Source organism: Panthera leo, chromosome B2 (assembly GCF_018350215.1).
Source record: "Panthera leo isolate Ple1 chromosome B2, P.leo_Ple1_pat1.1, whole genome shotgun sequence".
NCBI lineage: Eukaryota > Metazoa > Chordata > Mammalia > Carnivora > Felidae > Panthera > Panthera leo.
In genome coordinates, this window is record NC_056683.1 from 104,171,073 (window position 1) to 104,184,175 (window position 13,103).

The 13,103-nt window shown below is 38.9% G+C and overlaps 1 protein-coding gene and 1 long non-coding RNA gene across 2 annotated transcripts in view; one reads left to right on the forward strand and one right to left on the reverse strand.

Moving 5' to 3' along the window:
* Positions 1 to 280: 280 nt before the first annotated feature.
* LOC122220309 lies at positions 281 to 13,097 on the reverse strand. The gene is made up of 4 exons (XR_006202793.1): positions 12,470 to 13,097; positions 2,063 to 2,203; positions 1,237 to 1,296; positions 281 to 898 (listed from the first exon to the last, which is right to left on the reverse strand). It is a non-coding gene; the product is annotated as an uncharacterized LOC122220309 (long non-coding RNA).
* Positions 12,331 to 13,103, forward strand: part of DSE (dermatan sulfate epimerase) — a 79,534-nt gene continuing 78,761 nt past the window's right edge. The window contains exon 1 of the mRNA XM_042939661.1: positions 12,331 to 12,428. The gene's annotated coding sequence lies outside the window, so the exon portion shown is untranslated. The remainder of the gene's footprint in view (positions 12,429 to 13,103) is intronic.

Genomic DNA, 13,103 nt, shown 5'->3' on the forward strand with positions numbered 1-13,103 from the left:
GCTCAAACCCATGAAGTGTGAGATCATGACGTGAGCCCAGGTTGGACGCTTAACTGACTGAGCCACCCCCCCCCCCCCACTTTGCATATTTTAATGTAGCTACTAAACTTTTAAAATTACGTATGTGGCTTGCATTATATTTCTGCTGGATAGTTCTGATCTGGAAGTCATTTGTCCCATGGCTCAGGAATTTTGAGTCATAAAATTCTAAAGTTCAAGGACTCTTGTAGATGATACAACCCTTTCGTTTCATAAATGAGGATACTGGCACCCAGGTGGGTGAAGTGACTTATTTTATTTATTTTTTTTGAAGTGACTTATTTAGGTCACCTGAATTGATGGCAGAGCCAGGATGTTCCTGAATCCCATATACCTGGATCCCTGTCCAGTGCTAACTTCTCTCTCCCCTGCTGCTTGTGTTTGGCTGCAGTAGCTATACTGAGTGTTTCAGGGTTCCTGTAAGTCTGGTGCATAGAAAGTTTCACCATCCATAGCCTCTATTGCAGTCTCTGCTCATGGGCTGCTGTCTGCATAGGTAGTGCTTCCAAAATTCATTACTAAAGAGTCACATTTTGGCCTTAAGTTACTATCTCCTCTTTTCACCATCTCACATTAATTTCTAGTTTTGACTCTACACGGAACTGTGGTTTTAGTGAGGTCTTGGTATTTTTCCAAAGTATGGCTCAAAAAACTAACAAACAAACAAAAACTGTCTAGCTAATTAAGAAGTGTGAACTTTAGAAATTCCTTAATAATGTTTTCCCCCCAATGTCTATTACATCCTGGTTTTCTCTGGCATCCACAACACAGTGTTTCTTCTCTTTCCTTCTCCGGTGCTAGTTCGTTCTTCAGAAGGGTCAAGTGCTGATGGGTGGTGAGCCACTCCCTGGCTCTTGCCCTTTAGACATAAAAACAAGTTGTTTTTTACATGGCATCAGCAGAGACTTGCTTGTATAAGACTTTTTCTAAAAGGCAAAAACTATTTTTTCCTTTTCTCTCATCCTTTAATAAAAAATTTGAGAATTTTAAGAAAATAATATTATTGGTAGCATCCAAAATATTTCTAGAATCCTCCTCCCCGACCCCCATAGGAATATTTGCTGTTCTCAATGGTACATTCCAGGGATCTACTTCCCTGGATGATTCCAAGTCTGTTGAGATCCATGTATGTATGAGTCCAAAATGTATGAAAATCCATTTATGTGTGTCAAAGTGAGTGAAGATGAAAAGAAATACCTGGCGGAGGTCTTTGCATTTTGATGTATATCCTTCTGGATTCCTTAGATTTAAGCTTAGCTGTCAAGTATAGAATTTATAGAATAATCAACCCAAGTCACTGATAAATTAAAATGCCCCACATAAATAAGAATATGTGAATAAATCTGGTTTCAGGATTTCTCAGGCCTAGGTCACAAAAAAATTTCTAGTTTCAGTACTTTTACTGTCTAGTTGAATTCTTGCCTCTGGCAGAAGGCAGGAGAGTCTTCCTTGCCTGACTCCAAAGTCCTGTCTGTATCGAATGTAGCAAAACTTTCTGATCATGACCCTCTTTCTCTCATCGCTTACAGGAGTCTTTTACTGCTGCTGATTCTTTCTGGCCATAAACATATTTACTCAATGAAAAGAATGAAAATAATAATCAATAGATGACATGTTTAGAGATCACAATATCATCACCATACTACCATACAATTATTTATAAATGGAGGAGGTGAGAAGAGTTTTTAAGTCTCTAGCTTTGTCAAGGGGAAGAGCTTTTCTTTAGTTACTAAAAACCGGAGATGAGGTAGTGAGGGAATATGGGGGTACAGTCTGGGATGGGGTGTCTTTGGAAGTATCTTTCCCAGTGGCAAGAACTGATGACTCATGATCATCCAGGTGGATCTTGTCATTTGATGAACTTCTCATTTGATGAATTGAATGATTTCTAGGCTGTAGGGAACCCCAGGTGACTTACAGCTCTAACTCTTGCACAATTTATTGGTGTGCTTCACAAACACATAATCTTCCTGTTAGATCTATGTGGCCCTTGGGAAAATCATAAAGGCCCTTTAAACCTTACCTATTTACCACTGTTTCCTTCTCTTCCAGCCAGTATGAGTAGGCTTCTAAATGCCACACGGTATTTGTTTTTAAGCAAATTTGTCTTCTTGTTTGGGTAAAGCATCAAGGTATCTTCCTATGTGTTTAATGGCCAGATTTACTAGAGTTGGAAAGAATTCAGAAGACTTTGTTTCAGTTTCATATTTCTTAGAGGCCTGTACCCTTAAACTCTAAAAGTAAACATGAAAGATATTTTCTTCACATACAGGATACGCCCAGTGCAGTGTTTTTAAGCTACAAGTTGCAATCTATTTAGTTGGTCTTGAAATCTATTTGTCAACCAGAATCTGTTTTTAAATGAAATACACTAAAATAAAAAAATATAAATGTTGGTTTCTAGACCTTTGTTTTATATATATCTATGTATATATCTTTATCATCTGTCTATCATCTACTGTCTATCATCTGTATATCTGTATTAGTTTTTAGCTTTAAAAAAGCTTGGGGCACCTGTGTAGCTCAGTTGGTTGAGTGCCAGACTCTGACTCAGGTCTTGATCTCCCAGTTCAGGAGTTGGAGCCCCACATCCGGCTTGCTGCTGTCAGCCTGTCAGCACAGAGCCCACTTCAGATCCTCTGTCCCCCACTCTCTGTCCCTCTCCTGCTCACACTCTCCAAAACAAACAAACAAACAAACAAACAAACAAACAAACAAACAAAAAACTTGAAGAGGAGTGCTTGGGTGGCTCTGTCAATTAAGCGTCCGACTCTTGGTTTTGGCTCAGGTCATGATCTCCCAGTTTGTGAGTTCGAGCCCTACATCCGGGTCTGTGCTGACAATAGGGAGCCCACTTGGGATTCTCTCTCTCCCTCTCTCTCTCTCTCTCTCTCTCTCCCTCTCTCTCTCCAAATAATTAAATAAATTTTTAAAAATCATGAAGAAAATCCGCCTCAGGGGAACTATCAGAAATAGATTATTAGATTTAGGATTTAGACAATCCTAAAATCCTAAGGATCCTAATCCTTAGATTATTAGACAATCTTAGGATTTCTTGATAGACTGAATAGGGGAAGACTTCCTGTAAGTTTGCTGGTGCGATGACATCCTTCTTTCACAATCTCTTCCTCCCACAACTCCTATATTGGTTTTTTGCCTTTTAAAGCTATGGGTAGAGACATACAAAGAGGAGGTATTACTAAGTCTTCTAGACATTTTGATGAATTATCAGAGGCCTTTGCCTGGATGGCTCCAAGTTCTCTGGGCCAAACCTGGCTGATGTTCCTCCCCACCGATGCCATCCAGCAGAAGAGGCAAATAGAATGTCAGCTCCTCAAAAGGCTTGCCTTGATGGGAACAGACTGTCAACGGTGCATTAAATGAAAAATGTTGTAGAAAAGTTTGGGCACCTGTGCCGATACTGTCTTTCATGTATCATACCTCAAGCATGTGCTTGGAGATCAGTAGCCAATGAGACTTGTTTATACTTCTGAGCAGGACTACCAAACCATTAACAAAAATTTAAAGTGAAAACTTTCTAATATGTAAAAGCAGAAGGAGAAGGTATCATGAGAAATATTGCTTCCCTATACAGTTCTGACACTTCACTCACCCACTCAGGATATAGAATATGGTACTTTTTAAATTGTTGATCCAGAATAATTGAGCTATCATTTGCCATCTCAATATCAAAGCAACAAAAATCACCTACAAATATGGAGGCCAAAAATTACTTACATTTTCTGACTTATCCTTCATTACATTTATTCTGCTTATTGGGAAAAGAAAGACACAGGCATATTCTGCTTCAGTTTCTGGTAAAGCTGGCAAATAAGACTTGCTTATGGATTTCTGAACTAAGAAAATACATACAGTTCTGACGATGCTTCTTGCAATAAAAACAAAATTTTATGTTTAGAATGGTATTTTAACAATTTCCTCACTGAATATGAACAGTATATTTTGCTCAGCTTCCTAGTAGTAAAATACAATTTGAAAATAACCATTGTTGGGGCACCTGGGTGGCTCAGTCGGTTGAGCAGCCGACTCCGGCTCAGGTCATGATCTCACAGTTTGTGAGTTTGAGCCCCAAGTCGGGCTCTGTGCTGACAGCTCAGAGCCTGGAGCCTGCTTCGGATTCTGTGTCTCACCTTCTCTCTGCCCCTCCCATGCTCATGCTCTGTGTCTCTCTGTTTCTTAAAAATAAACGTTAAAAAATTTAAAAATAACCATTGTTATCAGTTTGTGGATTTCAGTAGTTGTAAGCCATCATGATCAAATTTAAATATATCTTCCTATTTATAATTTTAGTTTGGCTACTATAGTCATAGGTTTTGTTTCCTATATGTAGTAAATACTGTTTTCATATTAGTGGCATTCAGAACCTTCTTAGCTTTCAGAGAATGACATCTGATAGGTCAGGGACATGTAAAAGTTAGTACTATTCTTTCACACTCAAAATAGAAACTGTGATACAGATCTTTCATTTCAATACAGTATATATAACAGGTCATGTAGTTAAGTGGAAACGGCTGGTAGTTTTGCAATATTATTACAAATCAAAATTCCATAATATTTCCTGTTCTCTTAAGCATTGGTTAATCTCAGCTTGTCTGTGGTTCTAAGTGTTAATATAGTTTGCTTTCCTCATAAAATGATATCTTTGACTTGTGAAGCAAGATCTCTTAGGTTAAATTGTGAGGCCATGTTCATTCTTAGCAACATCCAATAAAAGCAGAATTCATGTGGCAGCATTGTTTTCAAACAACTCGCTACCAAATTATGTTTTACTTAAAAAACTTGCTTATAGAGAAGGAATATTATCCTGTATCTGCATTTGGAAAGAGTTACATTTCGACATGTACTCTAGCATTTTACTTATAATTTCCCTGGTAATGTTTACTTATTTAAAGATGCAGAAAATCTTTGAAAGCTAGTGTTTGAAGGACTTGTAAACAGAGGTGACACCATTAGCCCCCTTCCAACAGAGTATGGATTTCAGAGTAGATGGATCAGTTTGATGTTAACTCTCCAGTTGCTTTGTGACCACCAGTATGGATATTTAACATATTCATATGTGTGAAAAGGTTGCCATCAGGGTTCCTGAGTGGCTCAGTCGTTTAAGTGTCTGGGTTAAGTGTCTGACTCTTGATTTTGGCTCAGGTCATGATCTCATGGTTAGTGAAAGTGTGGATTCTGCTTGGGATTCTCTCTCTGTGCCCCACCCCTCCCCCCGCCATGTGTATTCTCTCTCAAAATAAATAAACATTAAAAAAAAAAGGAAATGTTCCCACCTTAGCCTTATCAGAACAGAATTCTAATTAAGCCAACTACTCAAATATTTTTTTTAATCTTTATTTATTTTTGAGAGAGAGAGAGAGAGAGAGCACGAGTGGGGAAGGAGCAGAGAGACAGAGACAGAATCTGAAGCAGGCTCTAGGCTCTAAGCTGTCAGCATGGAACCCAATGCGAATCTTAAACTCACAAACTGTGAGATCATGACCTGAGCTGAAGTCAGATGCTTAACTGACTGAGCCACCCAGGTGTCCCTCAAATACTATTCTTAATAACTCTCCTATTAAACCCTAGGACTATTATGGAGATTTTTAGTTTTCATTCGTTGGTTACTTGTCTCTCTCTGATGAGTTTGAAGTTTTTAACTGTTGAGTTTTTAACTGTTTCATGTGCCTGGAAGAGAAAAGAAAAAATATCAAGGGGTTGTGTTTTCTACTTTTATGTGCTAACTTTTGTGCTGACATAATTGAATTCACTGGTCATACCTCTGGTGATTTGAGATATTTTAAAACTTCATTTGTATACAACTATTATTATAAGTTTGTGAGGGAAGTGGCATCTACAGTTTTAGCCATTTATGTCCTCGTATCAAAAGAGAATTTAAAATTATATAACTCAGAACATAAGTTTTAATACTAAGAAATACTCATAGTTCCTTTATTTATATGGTTGAGTGACCTTTTTGAGATTTTCTAAATACAGTAAAACCTTGGTTTGTGTGCATAACTTGTTCCAGAAACATGCTTGTAATCTAAAGCACTTATATCAAAGCGAATTTCCCCATAAGAAATAATGGAAACTCAGATGATTAATTCCAAAAATTAATTCCAACCCAAAAATATTCATATTAAAATGATTACAATACTGTAATATAATACAAATAATAAAGAAAAAAATATAAAGAAAAATAAATTAACCTGAATTACCTTTGAAAATTACCTTTATATGAGGTCATAAAGGTGGGGTCATAATCCCATAGGAGTATTGGCCTTAGAAGAAGAGAGAAAGAGCTCTTTCTATACATGCATGCCCCAAGGAAAGGCCACATGAGGACACATGTGAGAAAACCGAAAGAGAGCTCCCTCAGAAACTGAACTTGCCAGCACCTTGATCTTGGACTTTCTAGCCTCCACAAACTGTGAGAAATAAACTTCTCTTGTTTAAGACACACAGTTTATGGCATTTTGTTGTGGCAGCCCAAACTGACTAATATATCAAGTAATGCTGATGCTGGTGGTCCTTAGACCACATTTTGAGTACTACTAGCCTAAGCCACATCCCTCAGGAATTCTGTTTCAATTTGTCTGAGGGTAGTGCAGGACGTTATTATTTTTTAATGTTTCCTGGGTGGTTCTGATATATAAACAGGACTGAGAACCACTGATCAAGGCCAATTGCTTTAACTTACAGCTAAGGACACCGAGACTCAAAGAGGTTAAGCGGTTTGCCCTAGTTATCATGTATGCTATTGCTGAATTTTCCAGATTTATAGGAGGAGAAAAAAATTCTTCTGGGGTCACATGCTGGATTGTGAAAGATTTAGTCCTAGAACTTAACACTCTCCATTTCCAGCATTGACCCATTCATTTCCCCCAAACAACTTTAATTTGTTTAATTCAGGCAGATTCACTTTAAGTGGCTTTTTTGTTGCAGTACAATCCAAGAATGTTGTATTCTGTGTTCTGTGTTCCATAATAGTTGCTATTTGTTGACACATGCTTAATGACTGATCATAAAATGTGTGTGTGTGCATTATGTATACACATATGTGTATAGATGTACATACATGTGGCTGATCTTCACACTGTAGTGGTAATCTGCCCACTATGAATAGAAACATTGCCATCTAGCATTATCCTTCTTGTATAATAGCAGGAAATGTAGACAATTGATTCATGCAATAAAAACATGAAAGTTTGTTAAAACTTTTGAATGCCTTAAAAATTCCAGGTATAGTGAGGTAATGAGGATAAATGACTCAAACTTTATTGAGGTAAAACTTTACTGAGGTTAAACTTTATTGAGGATCTCACCTCAAGGCCAGGAACTTGGTTAGATAGCAATTGTTAAGTAGGTGGTGATGAGCATATTTCACCCACTTGTCAGTGGGAAATGTAACATACAGCATCTAGTTTAACAATGCTTAAACAAAGGGTGCCATCCATTTATATTTATATTTGAGTAGACATTTGATTTTCTCCAAAAATAAAGCTTATTTTTCCTTGTGCATCCACATTTTGTTAATAGAAAGAATGCAAATTCAAAATTTTAAATAAATTGCCACAGCTCATGTAGAATACAAGAACCTCGAAAGGAGAAGTTAGTTACATTTTCTTGGCCAATGATGCAGCAGAGAGAAGTGGGAAAAAGAACACGTAACCAGGAACCAGGAGGCCTGACTTCTTTTCCCATCTCTACCGGTAATTAGCAGGAACTGGCAATCACCACCTATGCTAACCTCAGTTTCTTTGGAAAATGAAAGGGTTGACATATGATTATTCCAAGTGTTCCTCTTTCTTGCATAGATGATTAGTGCTTCTAAGAAATGCTGGTTCTCTGTTAGACTTTAGTTGGGTTTTTAAATTTTGCTGTTTTAGCATGTTTTAAAAACACCAGTATTTTTCCATGTGGCCACGAAGAGCAAAAATGGCCACTCCAAAATGGCATTATTTATAAAAATGATAAAAACTAGAACTAGAGGAAACAATCTGTTCTTTGGAGTTAGGTTAGAAAAAAGGTATAGAAAATGTCGTTGGATTACATATTTAGGTTTAACATCAGCAAACTGGCAATTATTCCTATTACCCAAAAGATCATCTGAAAGATACTATAAATGCAAAACAGCCAAGATTTTCTTTGCTTAATACAGTTAATCTCATTGGCAGAAGACAAAGTCCTGAATAGCCTAGCTGTTAAATGTTTCATTGTATTTTATTATTTTTCAATTTATTTTTAATTTCAATTTATTATTATTCAAGCAGAAACTTGAAACAATCTGAAAACAACTAAACTAGTTCAGCCAATACTGAAATCAAGTATTACTTCCCCAGGCTACATTTCCAACAATAGTACTTAGAAATAAATAGAACCTTCTTAAGGCAATTCTTCCTTAACTGCACTTTTCTAGAAGAAGCCAGAGTTTGGTAAAAAGAAGAAGGTTAAATACTGTCCAAGCTCCTGCTATAAGGAATCACCAAATTAAATCAAGCCTCAATAAACATCCATTTTCTAAACTTTCTAAACTCTAAACATTCTTTGTAGTTCTCAAAAGCCATGCTTAAGAAAAATATTAAATACTTAAACTACTTTTGGTTCTTTTCATGACTCAAAAAAATAAACTTAATTTCAGTCATTCATGTGGCAAGTATCAATAATCATTTGTTTAATTTCAGAGAACAGTGCTGTAACTTAGTAGGTGTATGGAACACTGTGGGTGGTTTAAAACAAATCAGTGATATAAAAATCATCTATTTCAAAAGTCGGTTGAGAATGGAGAAAAACTTTCACCTGAGGACATTCAAACCGTAAGTGGGGTTTTAGATATGAAGTTAGTACAGGTCAAAGGATTTAGTGGAAAGAGCCTGTATTTGACACCAGAAAACTTAATCCTATGTGGTCTGAGCCATTTATAGCTTGGGAAATTCACTTCCACTTTCTGAGCCTGTTTCCACTCAAATGGGCATAGTAATGCTGACATCAATGCCTGTGAGGGTAAAATGAGATACATATGGAAGTGGCTGGCATACTTCATCTATTAGAAGATTGTGAAGCCAGGAGATACGTACCTGAAGAAGAATTATATATAAAAGCCTTAAATTGTGACTGAGGATGGAGAAGGTGCCACTCAGTTATGATTAATAACATAGGTAAATGTTTTGTTTTACTGATGAAAACTAAGTTCAGGAAGCTTGAGTCATCTAGAGGTGAAGCAGTAGCAAGAGAACAGTCTAGGTAATGGAGAGGGGCAGGTTGGCACTGGACAAGTCAGGGAGACTGCAGGCCTGAGTATGGGGGGTTGGAGAAAACATCTGGTGGGTGTCTTGGCCAGGACTGAATGCTCAGAAATGGGGAACTGAAGACTATCACTAAGTATACCTCAAGTGCAGTCAGGCTGGAGCAAACCAAAATGATCATACCTTTTCAGTGACTCAAGGATGAATCTTTTAGGTGTAGGATAAGGCAGTTTTACAAATAGATTAATTTGGCCTCAGGGAGGAAAAAAAGAAGCATTTCAAGGACTGAGGCAATGGTACAGTCACGGACCAGCTGGCTGGTTAGTAAAACCTAAAGGGCAAATTTCAGTTTAATGAATTAAACAAGAGAACATAAGCCATGTACTTTTAACAGCCCCATAAAATTGGGGTCCATTAGGCTAGAGCCAAAAATAAACTAAGGAGAAAAATATATATAGTTTATTTTGTTTATATATATTTTTTGTTTTGTTCAGACAAAAAGAACATAGAAGGAATGCACCTACTCGAGATAGATGACAAACAGAACTCATTCCTTTTTTCTTCTTTATCATGAAAAAAATAATCCTTTAACCGAAAGAGTGAAATGAACATTGGAAGAGCTTGAAAACTTAGGTGAAGAATCTGTGAGGAAATAACCTAGTTCTATAAAGCTTAACTTCTCGTCTCCAAAAATTACATCTCAGCCAAGAGTTTGTAAATAATCACTTTCATCTCAAATCAGCACAGAGAGAGATGAACAGTAAAGGACTGGAGATGGAGAAGTAGAGTTCCAATTTTCAAAAAAGAAGCCGCGAGATTCCTGAAGCCAAGACAAGGGGCTTTTTACAGATCTTGAACAAAATTAATAAACCAATTCTTAAATGGTATCTGGGCACTTAGAAAAGGAAGAAATCCAGAAGTTAACAAGAATTCACTAAGTAGTTGTTTCCTTTTTTTGACAATATTGCTACACCAGTAGAGCAAGGACATCTAATAGACAAAACACATCTGTTGTTTAAGCTGTATCTGGGTGGTGGAAATTGCTTTTTCCTAATCTGTTGGCCTGGGTAAGGGTGGGTAACTTTTACTAATTTCCACAAAGACACCACACACACATGCACGTTAGCTGCTGCTCTGGGACGACAAAAGAAAATATAATTAACACATGGATTCTCCATTGATGAGAATATTCATCAACAGCGTGCTGATTCAGTGTCAGTTGGCAGTGGAAAGTGCCTGGGAATGAGGACTTGAATGATGACACGGCACACAGACCGAATTTGCAGAAGACAAAATTGGAAGGTAGAATTACTCAATTACATCAGTGATATTCAACATGTCAACAAGCTAGAAGAAGAGGCCTGACTTAGCACAATCGAACTTAATGGAATCAATCACATGTTAAGTGATGAACACCAGCAATAATGAGTATAGGTCAGAGAGGTGTGTTTCTGGGCAGTTGTGAAAAAGACGACTGCTTCAGAATTTTAGTGGATTGTAATATAGGAGTCATCAGGGTAATACTGCTGCCATATGAGCCCACAGGATTTACTTGAGGAAATACCGTAATTAGAACAAAGCCATTAACCATTTTTTTACTGTGTGTTATTTGGGATGAAACCTTGCATTTATTGTTGGGGTCACATTTTGAGAGGGACGATGACAAAAAAACTGCCTTCCAAGAGCTTTTCAGAAAGGATGAGGAAGAGCTGATGGAGTTGGTAGGTACCCAGGCACACTGAAGCACTCTTCTGTGGAACTGATGTGCCAGATGCTTCCTGGAAAACACCAGAATGGCAGATCTTTGAGGCCTGTTGTATGGGGTGGGGGGTGTGGGGTAGGCTTTGCAAGAGTAGATGTTATCCAGAAACAGATTCCAATCAATTGAAGGCAAAACTGGGGGTGAAGAGGGGAGCAAATGACAACGGGTACTGACACTTTTGAAGAGTTCTAAATCCTGGTTGCACATTATGATTACCTGGGAAGAGATTTTTAAATGCCTATGCTTAGATACTACCCCTAGAGATTCTGATTTATTGGTTTGGTATGGAGCCCTCATTAAAAAAGTATTTTTATCAAAGCCCCTCTGCTAATTTAATGATCTAGGTCGGAAACACACTGAACTAGATGACTACTTTGTTGAGAAATTAAATAAATCAAACCAGATGCTTTTTCTAAAGTGTCTCCCAAGTTTGAGAAGATCAGTGGAGATTAACTTCTGGATTACCTTTTACAGCTAGGCACTTTCACAATTAATCCTAATAATTGAATTAATACATTTAAATCCCTTAGCACAGTGTCTGGCATGTCGTAACTCTCAAATATTAGCTATTTTTATTGTATCCTCGGTATAACGGTTCAATGGAGGGATTGTATCTCTACATTACAGATGAGGAAACTGAAGCTCTGCAGTCAGTTTTCTAAATCCTCTGGTAGGAAACTGCAAGATAAGCATTTAAACCAGATTACAGCCAGATGTAAATTAGAAAGTCCTTTCTCCTCAGCCCCACAGGTCACCTTTAAACCTTTTGGAAGTTTATGCAAAACAGTGGTTTACCTGTGTGAACATTTAAAAATTTAATAAAACCACTTCCTCTTGACCTATTGGTAAGTAATCTCTCTTCATATGCATTTTCTGAAAAAGAGAAGCATAAGAGGAGACATCCACTTTTTTTTCCTAATGTGGCCTGGTGGAAACTTTTCTGAAGGTCTTGAGAACCTGTGAGGACAGGGGAAATGGAGGTGGCCCTTTAGAGCTCAAACAAAGCACTTGGAAGTGAACGAAGAAAAGACACTGCTCTCAGGTAAAACATCTCCAATTCTAATGAATGGGTAAACATCTGTCACTTTTGTACAGCCTGGCTCTGGTAGGTTTGATTACACGCTAATACGGAGGGAAGCAAGTTAGGCCTTAGGTCATTTAGAACACCTCCCTGGAGCCAGGTTAGACCAGGCTGCGCTCAGTGGCTGCTTTAAGAAAAGAGTGGAAACTTCTCCAAGGGGGATTGTGACGACGACGACGACGACGACTACTACTACTAAGGTTATAAATCCTCCACCTGAAAAACTGTTGGATAAGAGATCTCTGTCCTCTCCTTCCTACTCCCTCCCTCTCCCCGCCATGCGGGCCTGGGCGATAAGGTAAAAACTGCATACAACTGCTCTGTCCCTGACCCCTTTACCTTTGATGATTAAAATCCGTTCAGTTTGCGGGGTTCAGTGCTTTCGGCTTTAGTGATCTTAAGATCGTTAGTGCAGTTAAAGGGGAGAACTGCGTCTAAGTAGGTGATTTCCTCCCTTACTCCTGAGAGTAAAACCAAATGCTGGAGGAAAGGAGGAGTAACTGTTGTGGAGAAGGGGAGGGAGTGGGCAACAGCCCGGGTAAGCAAGGTTCTCCGCGTTTTCCTCGATTTCCTTCCCCGGGCTGGACGGAAGCATCAGCTCCTCCCCTCTGGGCCTCCAAAAGTATCTTTCTGTTCGGGGCGATTCCAGAGTCGAACCCGAAACGTGTGGGTCACTTAGAAACGAGAGCAAGTTGGAGCCAAAGAGGCCCGGCAAGGCAGGGGTGCCTGGAGTTGGGGCCCCAGTGGAGGGGAAGGCCGAACTCAGCGCCGAGCCGCGAGTCCCAGGAGAGGAGGAGCGGAGAAGAAGGAGGGCGGGCCGGAGGTCGGGGTCCGGCGGGGAAGGGGGTCCCCGTTTCCCCCTCCCCATCTCGCCTCCCCGGGTTCTGGTGACGTTGCGGTTTCCTCCCTCTAGCCGAGTCTCAGCGCCCGCCGCGTCCCGCCCTCCTCCTCCTCCTTCGCCCACACCCCTCAC